This window comes from Camarhynchus parvulus, chromosome 2 (genome assembly GCF_901933205.1).
Source record: "Camarhynchus parvulus chromosome 2, STF_HiC, whole genome shotgun sequence".
NCBI lineage: Eukaryota > Metazoa > Chordata > Aves > Passeriformes > Thraupidae > Camarhynchus > Camarhynchus parvulus.
In genome coordinates this window covers 3,261,489-3,276,795 of record NC_044572.1, presented here as the reverse complement: position 1 = coordinate 3,276,795, position 15,307 = coordinate 3,261,489, and positions in this window count along the sequence as shown.

The following is a 15,307-nucleotide window of genomic DNA, read 5'->3' as shown; positions in this document are numbered from 1 at the left end:
AATTTTAGAGCACACTATTCCCAAGATGTGGCCAACAGGGAGACTGATCTCCATGGCTCCAGTGAGTAGGAGGAGGGGAAAGCTGCAGACTGGGAACCTTCTTACATATTTAAAAACCTTAACTGCTGTCTCATTAAACCTTTAAACAGTTAAGGGTTGATTTTCCGAGCATTCTGTATCTCAGGTATTTATGTACCTGGGAGAAGCAAACTGAATTTTCAGACCTAGGATGCTGTGAAATGTATTTATGCTCATTTAATGTTGCTATATATCATTGGAAAAAGCCACGAAAAAGAAAGATTTGCATCTCCAGTATCCAGCCTGGTGGATACTAATGGCATCATATTTTAGGTACAGAGGAAAAGAAACTTCCAAACAGAATAAATGACTGTATATTGTTTTTACTATTGAGTTTACCCCTACTTTATTGAATTTCATAACTCAATAAAGGATACAGTGAGCTTAAAATATTAAAATGGAATTTTTAGTGTTAGAAAAATTATAGTTTGCTATTTTATTTATTTGGATTAATTAATTAACGGGACCAACACCTTTCAATAGCTGTGTGAAGACATTTCATTTTTAAATAATAGTGGGTTTTTCAGCTTGCATTGACATTAATAAAACTCCTCCAGGCTATGCTAAATTATATTTTATATGCTATGGTGTAAGGAGCCAAAAATAGTCTTGATTAGCAAACAGCAAAAGTGAAATACAGTGTATTTAAAAGATAACAATGAACCTTCGGCACTGTGGATTATAAATGGCCATGGAGCGCATATGGATTTCTCCACCAGCTTTTCCACTGCTTCTTGAAATGCAATTTTTTTTTTTAATTTCATATAAATGGAATTTATCTGCCCATGTGTGGCTTGTACTGTGTCTTGGTGAATGGAGTGGTAGCGTAGGGGTAGTGAAAGTGTGTCACCATCCGTCCTCACGGACGGGTTTCGTGATGGTTCATGGATTTGATCTCAGGGTGCAAAAGAACCAACATGGTACAAAGGGGATTGCAGTGATAATCAAAACAAATGCAACTTTATTGAAATGACCACAGCAAAATGCAATAGAGGGATTAAGGGAGAGAAAAAAGATCGAGAAAGAGAGAGAAAAGAGAGAGAGAATGAGGGGGTTATAGCTACCAAACGTAGAGACGAAATCCTTTGGTCCAGTCCAATCGAGGATCTGCCTGTTATGCTGGGGAGATCTCAAAATCTCTCGCTAACTCAGAGGTTTTTATTATGATAATTCGATTGAAAATTGTGAGGGGGGGAACAGATACAATAAGGAATAGATGTAACAAGCAGTCCATGCTCTCAACAGTAAATGAGAGCCATTGTTTTCTTGGTCCAGCGGTCACAACATGCAGGCTAACATCTCGGCTTGCCTCCCCCACACACCTGCCCCGGGCTGGGGGTTTCAGTCCCAGTCCTTGGAAGGAGGAGAGGGGCCTTTTCACATGGGGGTTTCATGTACATCTCAGTCTGTCTGTCACAGTGGTTGTAAAGCAGGTGAGGGTCTTCTGTGGGGACCACCTAAAACTCAGGAGAAATCCAGCCAGGCCGAGAGGTGGGACAGCTTCCAAGGCTGTTGTTGCAAAAAGGGCACGGTGCCCCCTTCTTCTTCTCATTGGGCTCAGTGTAGCATACAGCAAACAACACCTGTGAAAACAGTAACAACACTGTGCTTTCAGGCCTCAGGGCCTTTGGCATGCGACTTTCTCCTTCAGAGCCAGAGATTTTAGACAGGTGGGGTCTTCTCTTCAGTGGTCCCCCAATGACAATCATGAGGCAAAAATGAAGGATATTTTGGACAGGCTCTCACAAAGTGCCACCCACTTTTCTCTTTGTGACCAGCAGACATCTCTCCACTCTAAAGAATGGAGTCTTCAGAGGAGCTCCTTTCATCCTGAAGTAAATATTTTGCACAGATGCTCAGAGGTTGGATGCCTGTTAAAATGAAAAAGAAGAAAAAAAAAAGAGGTTTTTAGTACATTATTATAGGACAATGTTCAGGTGTGAAATCTCATCTCTCAAGCTGAACCATTGGCTTTGGTCTAAGGGGTCTCTGTTGAAAAAGACCTTCACTTAAATCTGGTGAGGCTTCCCAAACTCCTCAGTTCACATTCTATAATCCAGCTGCTCCATGGTCCCATATGAACCCTTCAGCAGATCTACAGTCCATCTTTATCAATAATATTAATGACATTAAAAACCCTCCTAAAACTCAGCCACCCACAAGGCTGTCCTGAGTGAACATCTCAGTATCCACTGGAAAGTTTGTGTTGTTTGTTTGCAGACATCTCTGCACTCTTCAAGAACTTCAGCACTAGATTGCCCTGAGTCACTTGTCCCAGGGTGTTCATCAACATATTAACCACATAAATTGGCCTGGGCTGAACAGGGCATGTCTGGGGAATCTCCAGGAGTGTTTGAAATCCCCAGGCTGTGAAACACTCAGTTAAGTGGCTGATTGTTCATCCAGTCCATTAGTTACAGTTTTGTGCAGTATCTCAAAGCAGACACCAAAGCCTTTTATCTCATCTGTGCAGACAAACAGTGTCCCTGAAACAGCCAGGGACTTGATGGCTTAAATACAAGACAGACACAACCCTGATACAACTGCACTACCTGCACCACAGTTGTCACTAAAGAAGAAATTTTATTTTCATAGCTCCAGTCAATAGCTAAAATCTCAGAGGTCTTGCAGAAAGTGCTTTTTTCTCACCATTCCAGAGAGTCCAGAATCCAGCTCAGAGAAATCCACATCTCCACTGAGTCTGAGTCCCAGACACTGTGACACTTGGGACTGACCCACTGCTGCCTCCTGACAACCCTGGGCTGTATGCTAATATCAGCTAGAAATTAAGATGGAAGTGGGAAAGTTTCGGACAAACAAAGAAGGAAATTTCTGGAACAGCTTTCCAATCAGAGTGGTGCAATCTAAAGAAGTGGACTGATTTTGCATTCTTATTTTGTGATGAATTTGTTTTCATTTTCAAGGTAGTGTTGACCATGTAATAAGAGGCAGAAATAAAATATTCATGCATTGCTCCAAGTAAAAATGTTGTGAGGTCCTCAGACATTATTATCCTTGATAAGTCTTCCTCCTGGTCCAAACAGCATCCTCAAACAATTCCCAGGCTCAAGAACCAATGTCTAAATCTCTGCTAGTGAGGTGCTCAGATCAGTGAAGTGGTTCTGGAAACAGAAATAGTTGTGATGAGGGTTCAACAAATAAACTCTGCACCATGGGGATGGCATCAAATTAAATCCAGTCTAGTCCCAGGGATGGGACCTTTGTGGTAGGAGCACATTAATTTCACTTTTGGAGTCATTTAATCGTTTAACTTTTGGGATGGTTTGGGTTGGAAGGGTCTTCAAGGTCCATCCAGTTCCAACCCACGGGCAGGGACACCTTCCACCATCCCAGAGTGCTCCAAGCCCTGTCCAGCCTGGCCTTGGACACTTCCAGGGATCCAGGGGCAGCCACAGCTGCTCTGGGACAGGTGTTCCTGTGTCAGCTTCATAACATCTCAAAGTAAACCAGATTTCTCGTTTAAATGCATGCCAAATTTTCTTATTGTGCTCATTTAGATCTCTGACAGGAAAAGAGAACAGTGAGTTCTCATATGTTCTTCATTTGAGAGCACAGAATGCCTCAGGAAGTATCAGCCTCAGGAATACCTCAGGAAGAACCAGCCTGGGGAAGTCTAGGTAAAGGAAAATGAAGAAAAAGGGAAACAAAATATTTGATAATCTTGTTCTTCAGATTTGTTCTTCACTGCAAGAATGCAAGATACAAAAGCACTTGAAATACTTGGAGAAGTAATAGCAAGGAACAAGACAGAGGCATGACTGAAGCTTTAAAATTCAGTATTTAGAAGTTCAGTAGTCCAGGACTGATAAACTCAATGAGTTATTCCCTTTGGTTCTCTGTAGTGCATGAAAAGTTTTATCCAAAGGGTTCTGATGTTCTCAGGAAACAGGTTTAACATGAGGGATGTGTTCTGCCTCGATCCTGTCCTTCCATCCCCAAGAGACAGCAATGAAAAATAAGTTTCCACAAAGTAGTAGAAGGAAAGCTGTCTTAGCTTGAAAAGACAGGTGTCTGCTAAGGAAGGCAGAAGCTTCTCTTGAAATGGAAAATGTAAACCCCCTCCCTCTGAATTACTCGTATTTTTTAAATTAAGGGGCTCTCAGGCAAAGATATGGGAGTAGGAATAACAGTTCTTTAAGAGGAAAATTAAAAATACAAATGCAATAGTACATAAGAACAACACTGAGAGAGTCAGACCATGCCCTGCCCCCTGTGTGTCAGGGGTGGCACAGCCCCATCCCATGGGGGCTCAGCCCTCCTGCAGTGCCAGCTGTGCTGCTGCTGGAGCAGGGATCCTGCACAAGGGGGGAGTTTTCCTCTGCAGCTCCAGGGCTGCTGCAGATGGGCCTGGGCTCCCTCTGGCAATGCAGGGCAGCAGAAAGCTGCTCCTCTGGCAATGCAGTGGGCAAAGGCTGCTGTGCTGCTCCAGGCTCAGATTGGATCCAGGTAGGAATGCTTGGCTCCTCCCCTGGGCGCAGCATCTCCCCATGGGATGCTGGAATTGGATCAGCCCTGCAGGGACACTCAGTGGCCATGGACAGCAGAGATCTCCTGGAGGGAGGGTTGGCTGTGGGAGAGATAAAGAAAAAACTGCCCCATGAACAGGAGATAACTGCCCCACCTCTGACAGATGGCAAATAGAATATACACACCCCCATTTCCAACCTAAGACTGAAGCTCTTCCTCACTCTCTAGTTTTTCTCTCCCTCGTCACTCATGTATTGCCTGACAAGGAAAGATCCGCTGTGTTATTGCTTTCTGTTCCTTTCTTAAAGTGATTTTCTTTGATTGTTTTGCCCCAAGGTTCCAAAGGAAAAGCAGAAGCATAGAAGACTAAAATGCATCACAAGTTTGACAAAGACAAAGGACTCATAAAAGCAGTGAGGAAAGGAAGTCCAATCTTAGTCCTTGGTGAAGTCAATGAGAAACTAAAAGGATCTTGTTGTCTCTGGGGTTACATTTGTCACTTCAATTCATGTCAGGGGAAGAAATATTAAGATGTTTTGTGTCTGTGTTGGCCAATTCAGGTCACCAAGCGGCTCAGCCCCAATGCCAACACTTTTCTGGGACCAGCAGTCAGTCCTTGCTTTAGATGAATATTTGAGCCACATTTTGTGCAGGTATTTCACAGCCACCAGATTTGCATGTCCTGGTCTGAACTTCTGAAGATTATCTCATTTCTGGTTCCAGCAGTGAGGAACTCTTAGGGTTCTCATTGTATTTTTAAAGGAAAACAATACAAAAATAATCCTAATTTTTCCCCCAAGATTAGTTTTAAAAATCCCTTATTAACACAAATACATATTGAAATTTACAATTTAGCCCTCATAACACACAGCTGGACAAAGATTATGGGGAGGGGATAGTAGAAATAGAAAGTACAACTGGGAACTCTTCAAGGCTCCAAAAATAATAAGTGCAAAACACCCAAAATGGGATTCTTGCTACTTTTTTGTTCTCTAACCTCATGAGGTTTTCCAAATGTATCAGAGAAGAATTTGTGATTCTCCATAAGACAAGTATGGTAACAGCCACCCCAAAAGCAGTTTGTATGGTTTAGAAGCAACACTTCCAAATGAGAAATGCAGGATCAAGCAGAAGTCATAAAATAGGCTGGGTTTAGGTCTGAATTTTCAGTACTGTGTTATCTGCAGGTGGTTTGTTGGTGCACACACTCTTTACCTGGCATTAAATGTGATTTTCTTATCCTCTTGGTCAAAAAGACAGAAGTTACCTTCCAGCAATGACCAGGGATTTCATTTCTTCAGCAAATATTGTTCCTTTTTGCAAGTATCAAGGTGTGTTCTCATTTCCCTCAACTTTTACTCCAGCTTTATATTATAAATTTATATTCTCTGTATTCCAGTAAATCAAAAAGGTTTTACTATTTTTGATATAGCTGAAAAGATCTTGCCTTCCTGGGCTCTTTATTGTTCATTTTATTTATTCACAACTGTGTTTCAAACGAGTTTATTTTTATCACACTGAACTGTGTATGCATTCAAGCTTTAAAAAGGAGTAATTATGGCTCAGCTTCAAGTCTCAAAAAAAGTTTTGATTCAGACATTGCAGAGTTCTGAAAGATGAATTTTCTCTTTCCAAAATGCCACTCACATTAATGACTGATTTTGCTAATTTTTCTGTCTATAATAATTTGTCATTCTTAGCAATTAATCTCTATTTTATTTCATTAGAGACCAGCCTTCAAAAATGCTGGTAATTCAACCAATGTTTACATTGGAAATTTGTGGAGTGAAGAGAAATAGATGATCTTTTAGTGAGTGCATTGGCAGAATGGGAACATAAAGTGCCATTAAAAATGATATTACTTAATGTCATACAACTGGGATTTGCTAAGACTATTTGTTCAGGAAAAAGAAATAAGAAAAAGTAATAAGAAAAAGAGTTATTCAAAGTCCAGTAATCTCCCTGAGGTGTGTTGTAATGGAAAAGAGAAGTTTTTATTTTTAATCTCTGCATGAATTTGATTTCTCTCCTGTAGACTTTCAAAATCCAAATTGGACCACATACCTAAAATTTTATCTTGCTAGAAATTCAAGCAGTGTTCAGTGTCATGTAGGTTGGGAAAATATTCTGAAGTAAATCTTCGAAATGCACACAGGATCTTTTCATTCTCCCTTCTAATGCTACTTAATCCAAGCCCAAATAATACCCAGATTGGAGACTATCCCAGCATCCCAAGCAGTAAAGATACAGCAAAAGGAATTTTATCCATTCATTCAGCAGCCTGGGATAGTGGGAGGTGACCCCGCCCATGGCAAGGGATTGGAACAGGATGGGCTCTAAGGTCCCTGCCAACCCAAACCATTCTGTGATTCTATGATTTTTTAAACTGGAAATTATCCGTTGAGGAAGTCAAATCATTGAACAAACCTAATTTTGCTTTGTCATTTTAATCCAGTCCAATGAATAAAAATAATGAAAATATTTGTGTAAAAAAAAGCTGAGTTTTGGTCCCCATTAGCATCAGTCAATAGTGAAACATTTGGACCAATTAATCTCATTCTAAAACAGTGCCTAAAACTCTCCTGGGACCATCCTAGAAAAGATTGGGTTTGTCATTAATTTCAAGCAGGCACCTGAGCCACCAGGTGTGCAGGCTGGTGGTCTTCAGCACGGGATGGAAAAATGTGCCACCAAATTTACCAATGAAATTATTGACTATGGAACTCCACCTGAATTCTCACTGTGCCCAGACTGGCCTGACTCACAGTGATTTCTGCAGTCACAGCTGCCAAATATAAAATTAAACATTTTAACCCTTTTTATCAATTCATCACCAGCTCAGTATTAACCCTCTTCACTTTTGGGTGCTGGACTGTAACAGAGACAAGAGAATTTAAAACATAAAAAATATAAGGTACCTTTTATTTATATAGACTGCTGGACCTGGCAGTGTGAAGTTTGTGGTTGAACTCAATAACCTAAAGAATCTATTCCAGCCCAAATGATTCTATGATTATTTACTTCAGGTTTCCAAATCCTGTAATTTTTACAATTTCAGCAAGGGTAGAAAATTCTATGTTGCCCAGCACTGGAACTCTAATTTCTCATCTCAAAATAATAACACAATAATACTTTTTTTCCTGACATGCTGGTAATAGTTTTAGCTCATGAGAGATAAACAGAGGTTTTCTGCCCGACTTTTTCTTTCTCCCTATTTTTTCTTCTGTTTCCTTTAATTCATGAACTCTGAATTACACACCATGTTTCCTACTCAGACCTAAGCCTGAGAGAACCAGGAAATATTTTCTTTATTGTCCCAACCTGACCCATTCTATGATTCTCTTGATAATTTCAGTACATTTGGTGTTGAAGTTTTGCTACTTTTTTGCCTTTTCTTGTTTTGTTTTGATGAAGGTGTTTTCCAAGCTCCATGTGCAATTCTAGAGGCCAACAGCAAAATTTTTTCTCAACATCATCTTCATAGAAAAATTCTGTTGTGTAAAACAAACAGATCAAATGCCTGGATCAGAAAATCTCTTAGCACATGCCAGTATTTGCAATAATAAACATGTCTCTTGGAATTACTCTGGATATTACACAGGTGTCCAGGAGAAAAGCAGGATAAATTTGAATTGCAGCATCCCTGAATGCCTTGGCAGCTGAGAATGCCAGTTCATGTTCCTGGATCCAAGATATGAACAAATTATGGTGAAAGATCTCTGGGTTTGGCAGCATTTTCTGTCTTTTCCCTCATTTAAACTCTTTCACATTGACAATGGGCCTGGCATAACTTCACCAAATGATTTATTGAGAAAAACCATGTAATGGTAAATGGGTTTAGCCATTGTTAATCTTCATCACACATCAGGCATCAGCTCCATCCCTAAATCTAGTCCAGCACTCTTATCCCAGTATTCCCACCACAATTAAAAGTAAATTCATTATTCAGAGCCAAAAGCAGAGTGAAAAATAACCATTGCTGTGAAATTCCAATAATCAGGGATATTTACCTGCTCTCCTGGACTTTTCAACTGAACCTGAAAGGCCAAGCTGGAAAAACAGAGATGTCCAGGCTGGCCAGGGGAATGGGAAACTCTCCAGGAGTCAGAGAATGCTTTCAGCCTTGAAAAATGAAGCCTGAGAGGGAACAGGCTGGGTGAAAGCAGGAGGAGAGAGATTTAAATGAAAAGCTATTGAGGGTCAGAATAAAACAGGTAGAAATGGAATATGAAAGCATATAGAATGGAAATTACAGGATTTAAGGTTTTCAGGGCTTTGTGACAGCCTCTCAAGAAGAGGAGGGGATGAAGGCCAGCTGCATTCAAAGCACAGAACAATAAATTTTTGGAGGGAATTATGAAGTACCAAGGCTGTAACAAACAGGGTTTGAACTGGATTGATGAGAAGTTCCCTATTTTTATCTTTCCACCCCTCCAAATCAGAGAACACCAGAATTAGTTCACTGGGAATATAATAAGCAGCTGAATTTTGGGAATATATATACATACATACATACATATATATATATATATATGTATATATATGTGTGTATATACATATATACACACACATATATATATACACATATCTATATATATGGAATGTGCCTAGCCTTGTTAAAAACCACTAAATTGAGAGAATTGAAAGATATCCAAAGTTCAATGGGAATTTAAACTGCTGCCCAACCATGTCCTGAGAAAAAGGAGAGGGATTTTACACAAGGGCATGCAGTGATAACACAAGGAGAAAAGGCCTTAAGATGAAAGAGTAGATTTAGATTAAATATGGAGAATAAATTCCTTATTTTGAGCGTAACTGCTTCCTGATTTCACTGAAATTTCTGGTGAAATATCAGCTGTGTGCTGCATAATGTTTGACAACAGTGATTCTGCTATTTTGACTTAACACTCCTCATCCCACAGCTGAAGAACATTTATAGACAATTAACTTAGATTGACTGCACATCCTAAAAGGGGAAATAGTTCTGTCTTCTTTTTGAAATGTGGGATTTCTTCTGGATGCCCCCACACTGTGTAAGGAGGAGTCACAAAAATAATGAGACAGATCAAGCCCAGCCCCATTTCTAAGCCCAGGTTTAAGCCCAGATCAAATGTCACTGCTGCAAAAGCCAGAGTGAAACTTTGCCCAGCTCACACGTCACAAATGAGCAGCAGGCAAACAGGGAGAGCTGCCTTTGCACAGCCAAACTGCAGGGAAAAATACAATTATCAGAAACATCCTGCTGTTTACAGAAGAATGGAAATATTTTAGTGTAGAACAATGCCTGGCAGGGGTTGTTGCAGCCCCATTATTCTTGCTGGTTTAAACTGAACTTTCCTTTTTCCTAAAAGTCCTCAGTCTTGAGAGGCCGTGATCCAGGGAAAATCTTGCCAGTCAAGGTGCACTAAGGGCAGGAAAAAAGTGAGGAAAGTAATAAGTTTTAGTGGAAAAAGAGGTCTTGAGGTGATAAATCTAAACCTTCCAGATTTGTTGGAGTTTTTAAATGGTCCTACAACTGTGTTCTCTTGTTGTTTCTGGGTGGAAGACCCTTCTAAACACAAGGGAAAGAGGCTTAAATATAATTTTTTCCAGTGCCAGTTCTTGTTACATTTTCATCTTTCCCAATATAAATTAAGGGTTGTCACAGTAAATGTGCTCCATCTAAAAACAGCTCAGAGCAAATCTGGGTCGCTGATTTATGGAAAGATCTGCTCTGTGTCTGCAAGTTTTTTTGGATATTTTTATAAATAACTATGACTACGGTATTGAAAAATGTATATTTCAAGCTAATGGATGAAAGTTTCAGGAATTAGGAGTAGCCAGTTGAAGGAAAACGGGAACAATTTAAATGCAAGATCAATGTTATAGGTAGAAATGAAATCTAATTCAGATAATGTAAAATATACTGAGCTGTGGAGCAAACACTGACAGAGCATATATTAAATTGAAGAAGATATGGAAAGAAATAAGAGTGCTATAGAAGGAAAATAAAGTAGAACAAAATAAGACACTACATGGATGATTGAGGAGAACTAGAAAGGAGAAAGTAAACAAACTTTTGTATGAGAAGAGGAATGAAATGGAAAATTATAAAATTTATTAACTCTAAACCCCACTTCTTTCAAAGCCAAGGTCAAACTTACTGTTGATCAGGCCAAGAATGAGCTATAAAAATCTCTGGCTATATATAAACAATAAATAGTAATTTCTAGAAGGGTTTTAATGGGAGAGGAGGGACTTGCGTGGGAGGATCTATTTTAATTAAACTCAGTATCAATCACCTTTGCAAGCAAATATTCCGCTGCCAGCACTGACTCCCACCTATTTTCATTTAGCCTAAAAATATCACTATAAAACAATATTCATTCCATCTTTGATCCATGGAGTTTGAGGCTGTCAAACATTTGTTTTCCCTCTCTTAAACCTCTGAAGTCACTGTGAACCCAGGAGAGGGAGGTGACATTTTCCTGAGAGGCTGCAGCAGCCTGGTGGTACAAAAGGCACCTGCAGACACGTGAGCTTTTGGGTTTTGCTTCCATTCCCCTCTTCAGCCTTAAATATCCCATTTAAAATTTAAAATACAACTTCCTCTGTCCCACTGTGTCAAAGCAAGGCCATTCAGAGACAGGGTTTTGTCCTAGATGGCAAAGGACTGTGTGTATTCTATTGCCATCTGTCAGAGGTGGGGCAGTTCTCTCCTGTTCATGGGGCAGTTTTTTCTTTATCTCTCCCACAGCCAATCCCCCCTCCAGGAGATCTCTGCTGTCCATGGCCACTGAGTGTCCCTGCATGGCTGATCCAATTCCAGCATCCCATGGGGAGATGCTGCGCCCAGGGGAGGAGCCAAGCATTCCTACCTGGATCCAATCTGAGCCTGGAGCAGCACAGCAGCCTTTGCCCACTGCATTGCCAGAGGAGCAGCTTTCTGCTGCCCTGCATTGCCAGAGGGAGCCCAGGCCCATCTGCAGCAGCCCTGGAGCTGCAGAGGAAAACTCCCCCCTTGTGCAGGATCCCTGCTCCAGCAGCAGCACAGCTGGCACTGCAGGAGGGCTGAGCCCCCATGGGATGGGGCTGTGCCACCCCTGACACACAGGGGGCAGGGCATGGTCTGACTCTGGCCGTGGTTTGTTTTGTACTATTGCATCTTTATTTTATTTTTATTTCCTTCCCTTTTAAAGTACTGTTACCCCTATTCCTATATCTTTGCCTGAGAGCCCCTTAAATTCAAAATTATAATAATTCAGAGGGAGGGGGTTTACATTTTCCACTTCAGGGGAGGCTTCTGCCTTCCTTAGCAGACACCTGTCTTTTCAAACCAAGACAGATTTTTTGTCCAGAGGCTCGTCACCCTCTTGCTCTCATATTTTTGTGGCCACTTTGCAAATAAAGGTTGTTATTCAAGTGAGTTTATCAGAGAGATAAAACAGAGGATTTTGGAACTGTCCCTTTTATTATCAAAAACTTTATCTTGTTCTGCAGAGCTATTTGTTACTCTATGATTTTTTTCCCAGTTTGACATAGTGCTTCATACACAGCTGAGAAATTAATATTGCAGTCCCTATTTTGCATGTGGATAAAATGAGGCAGAGCCAGATTAGACAATTTGTCCTTTTTTTTTTTTCCTCAGGAAAATCTGAGGAACTTAAAAATGCTTCCTCCCTCCCTTGGGTTTATGCACCTCCCATGGCTACATCCTTCCAATCCAGGTGCTCATCACCTCATCACCTCCAGTCCCTCTCCCTTCTCATAAAAAGGTAAAATAGATACAAAGACCAGCAGAAAATCATGGGATGCAAGAATCATGATGCCAGATGAGTAATTCCATTTCCTGGAGGTTTTCTCTTTTTATTTCACACTTTATCCCTACATTCTCTTCCTTTCATACCAGGAATTGTGCAGAGAAAAAATCCAATTTGTGGTTGCAGAATTTTTGATTCCTACCTGAGACCCAAATATTACAAATTTGACATCTTTTTACATATTTTGCCCTGGACAGAAATGTGAGTAACTTTAGTTTAAGGGGGTCAGGAACTTCTAAGAACTCTGGCAAAGCAAATCAAGTTATTCCCTTCTGTGCACAAGAACTGAGAGTCTGCCTAAAGCAAGATCCTGTTCTGACAGAGATCAGGAACTGATGCTTAATAGATTAAGTAGGACAGCTTGGATCAAAATAAATTGAGAAGGAAAGCAAAAAGGGGGTTTCTCTCCTACATTTGTTTACATCATCTCCTGCAGAAAGAAAATTTTCCTTTTTCTGTCCTGTACTTCATTGTCTGTACAGGCAGAGATGCTGACATAGAGCCACTGGTGCCAGGGGATGCATTTCATAGCACTGAGGACAGCAGACAGGAGTGTAGAATATATTCTGATATTTTCAAGAATATATTTAGGTGGGTATTTTATTGGTAATTTCTAACAAGGCCTTACAAACTGTGTCTGTTTTGATTTTAACCACCATTTTGATTTCATTTGTTCCAGGTAGATGTGGCGTCATCATAAAGAATCTGGTTTAGCTTGGATCCTACATGAGAAGAAATCAGGCTGGTTTTAACACCAGGCTGGGGTTTTAATAAAGCCCATTTCAATGGCCAGGATGAGGGAGCTGGGGTTATTCAGAGAGAGGAGAAGGCTCTGGGGACGCCTTGGAGTCCCTTCCAGTACCTGAATGGGGCTGTGGAAAAGGAGGGAGGGTGACTTTTTACATGGGTAGGTGTTGATTCTTTTTCTTCTTTTTTCTTCTACCAGGGTCAGGATTAAATGCACAATATGGTATTTCTTGTTGGGACTCAGATGTTTATTAGTTCTTATCTGTGTCACAGTCTCACAAACCCTGAGTTCTGCAGCACTTCACTCTCACAAACTAAACATGGAGCCCCATCTCTCTCTCTTTACAAGGCCTTTGAAGGATCAAGTGTCCAACTAAGAAATGACACCTCAATTATTTTTACTTTTAACCCAATACCCAACCACCCGTGGCTGCAATGTGGACTTTTTATCCAATTACACAAAACCACCCAAACCCATGGAGAAGAAGATGAAAGTGAAGGTGAAGGTGAAGGTGAAGGTGGAGAAGGAGAAGGAGAAGGAGAAGGAGAAGAACAAGAACAAGAACAAGAACAAGAACAAGAACAAGAACAAGAACAAGAACAAGAACAAGAATAAGAACAAGAACAAGAACAAGAAGAAGAACAAGAACAAGAAGAAGAACAAGAAAGAAGAAGAAGAAGAAGAACAAGAAGAAGAAGAAGAAGAACAAGAACAAGAAGAAGAAGAAGAACAAGAACAAGAAGAAGAACAAGAACAAGAACAAGAACAAGAAGAACAAGGAGAAGAAGAACAAGAACAAGAACAAGAAAGAAGAAGAAGAAGAACAAGAAGAAGAAGAACAAGAACAAGAAGAAGAACAAGGAGAAGAAGAACAAGAACAAGACCAAGAAAGAAGAAGAAGAAGAAGAAGAAGAAGAAGAAGAAGAAGAAGAAGAAGAAGAAGAAGAAGAAGAAGAAGAGGAAGAAGAAGAAGAAGAGTAATCAGCCTCCATCCTTACACCTCCATCTTGCTTTTACCTATTCTGAACCCTTAAACTCCAAGTTTCCCACCCTGTGATATCACACACTTCTATTAAAACTCCACATCCACAATCCCAGTTCTATCATTCCATTTTAGAAGCTTCTCCACAGCCTCAGGTCAATGCAATGTTCTCCTGGGGGTCAGTGCCTGGCAGCACAGAAATCTGAAATTCTCAGCAGCCAGGGTTCCAACAGGTAGGTGTCAATGAAAGTAAAAACTGAGATATTTAACTTAGATATGAGGAAGAAATTCTTGGCTCTGAGGGTGATAAGGCACCAGAACAGGGTGCCCAGAGAAGCTGTGGCTGCCCCTGGATCCCTGGAAGTGCCCAAGACCAGGTTGGACAGGGCTTGGAGCAACCTGGGATAGTGGAAGCTGTAGAACAAGATGATCTTTAAGGTCCCTCCTAATCCAAACCATTCTGGGGTCTGGGATAATACCAAAAGCCTTGCTGGAATCACAGACTGCAGGTGCCAACAGAGAAATGTGTCTGAACCGTCTGTGTTGCATTGTGGAGATGAGAACCATGACAAAGCACTCGGGTGTTCGACGAATAGGATGAGCTTTAGGCCCCAGGCTCACAGAATTCACTTATCTGAGGGAAGCTGTACTAGGAAATGCAAGAAAATTTCCACCTGGAGCCTGTAGCTCTGTCCTCTTTTCCCCTTCCCCTCCCATTGTCTGTGTCCCATTAAGTGCAGGGATGTCCTGCATGCTGGGGACAGACCCATTACTCATTTTGATCTAAACTGTGGAACCTTGTCACCCACATAGCGCCATCCCAGAAATGTCTGCTAAGAATTACTGCCTGGATTTACAGCTTTTATATTCCTGGCTTGGCTTCAGGCCCTAAACAGAGACTGATTTATATTTAAAAAGACCTCTGAAGATCATTTGGTACAAAACCACACTCAAAACACAGTCACATCCCAGTGCAATCCCTTCCAGGGCCCTGGATGAAGGTTGCCTACAAAAAGAAGGAGAAAACAGGGATAATAAATTGACCTACTAGATAAAGGAACAATCTAGCCTCAAATATGAGAAGAAACCTGCTTTGCACGCTCCTAGATGGGACAGTGGAGTGGCATCACATCACCCCACACAAGGGTGAACACCATCAGATACAACATTTGATGGCAGCTGAAGGCCAGAGAATGGAAAACGCAGGCTCTG